Source organism: Atta colombica, unplaced genomic scaffold (genome assembly GCF_001594045.1).
Source record: "Atta colombica isolate Treedump-2 unplaced genomic scaffold, Acol1.0 scaffold126, whole genome shotgun sequence".
NCBI lineage: Eukaryota > Metazoa > Arthropoda > Insecta > Hymenoptera > Formicidae > Atta > Atta colombica.
Genome location: NW_017259213.1, coordinates 3,494,816 through 3,496,507, shown reverse-complemented (window position 1 = coordinate 3,496,507; position 1,692 = coordinate 3,494,816). Strand labels below are relative to the sequence as shown.

Below are 1,692 nucleotides of genomic sequence, written 5' to 3'. Positions count from 1 at the left end.
TTTTGTTTATTAGATTCCATAATTATATTGTATAAATATAATCTTTCTTGAACGCTAAAAAAAATGTGTTGCACAATTAATAGCTTTTACGTACCGTAAATGTGAGAATTTTCTAAGAATTTTCAACACATTCATCTTTTACCGTTATTTTGAATTCCGGTTTCGATATCGTCATCGATATCCAAGAACTACTGTGATATCAGAAATCAGCGGCACGTACGAGAGATAAAGTTGGGGCAGTATCTCTCTACCCTCACGTGCTGGGTTCGACCAAATCTTTTCCCCACCATGACGTTACTGTCGGTTCCAACTTTTACTCTTCCTCATCCCTCCCATCCTTTTCCGATTCCACCTATGGAATTATACGGCTACGATTGTTTGTTCTCCAACTAGTGCTATGTCCACAATTGCAGAGAGAGAGAAAGAGAGAGAGAGAGAAAGAGAGAGGGGGGGGAGACAAGAGAGTAGATGGTGTGCAGAGTAGATGGAGGCTGCTCGTATCTCTGTTCGGGAATTAGAGCCGGACTGTTCCAACGGAATTCGGCTGAGAAAGAGAAAGAAGTGGGGCAGAGGAATGGGAGGACGTAGCAGTCCTTTGAGTTAGCAAGCTGATCTTCCGGCTCATCCTGTAGCAAAACAAAGGGATCAAAGTGGTGCGGATGCGATAGGAGGCTTTCACTTCCTCTCATGCTCGTACGGCTCCTAACTATATCTCGTTTGTCTTGTAGTTCGTTCAGAATTTTACAGTAAACACCACCACTAATGCTTTAACAAACATAGGAAAGGAAAAGGGAGAAAACAGAAGGCCCAGTAATCAGGTCCGATAATTTGACGTTTTTCATCGGCATTACTCCTCTCTTCGACAGCTCTCGTTATCTCCAAATTTGATCTGCGTCTCTTCTTCTATGGCAGCGGCTTGTGATCGTCCTAAATCTTAATGCGATTCGCGTGCACTAAGGTGATTAGGGTTCTCATATACTCGTCCGTCTGTGATCGCGTTATCTCTAATTACTTTGATATGCTTTTCGTGTTCCTACTAATTGAATTATGCACATCCAAGATGTTTAGTTAAATTGAATATTTGAAAATTATAGAATATCACATATTATCACAAAGTATTTTTTTAATAGAGACAATTTAATATAATGTCTTTTTCTAATAAGAACTTTCGTTAATAAGAATTAAAAATTATATTTAAATATGAACATGTACATAATAAATAAAAAATAAATTGCATCATCTATGCTGGTAACAGTTACGAGAAAAATCTGTTTGCTTGTCGATAGCACTAGTTTTATCACTTCTGTTCTTTTAACTACGTCCTATCTGTAGACTGTCTACAAGCCGGCGAAATTAGCGCGTCGGTTTAAACCCGCCTTGACGTTATCCGGCGGATAAGTAATCCAGGAGGAGATTCGAACAGGACATAGTAGCAGTGTAATCGATAATTCCCACGAAGGAGGATGGTTGGTTTATAGGTGCTCTCGAGCCATCTAAATTGCGTAGAGATTAGGTGCTCGGAAGCCCGTATCCAGCATCGTCGGTCGAAGGAGCAGACGAGAGATCGAGAGAGAAATCGAGAGAGAGAGAGAGAGAGAGAGAGAGAGAGAGAGAGAGAGAGAGAGAGAAGATGGGTGTGCTAGAGAAGAGTAGAGAACTAGATAAAAGACAAGAGGATGGGGAGAGAGAGAG

General features: G+C 40.7%; 1 protein-coding gene across 1 annotated transcript in view; it reads right to left on the bottom strand.

The window, feature by feature from the left end:
- LOC108684159 (hemicentin-2) overlaps nt 1–1,692 on the bottom strand; it is a 146,871-nt gene that overhangs the window by 67,803 nt on the left and 77,376 nt on the right. The window lies entirely within an intron of this gene.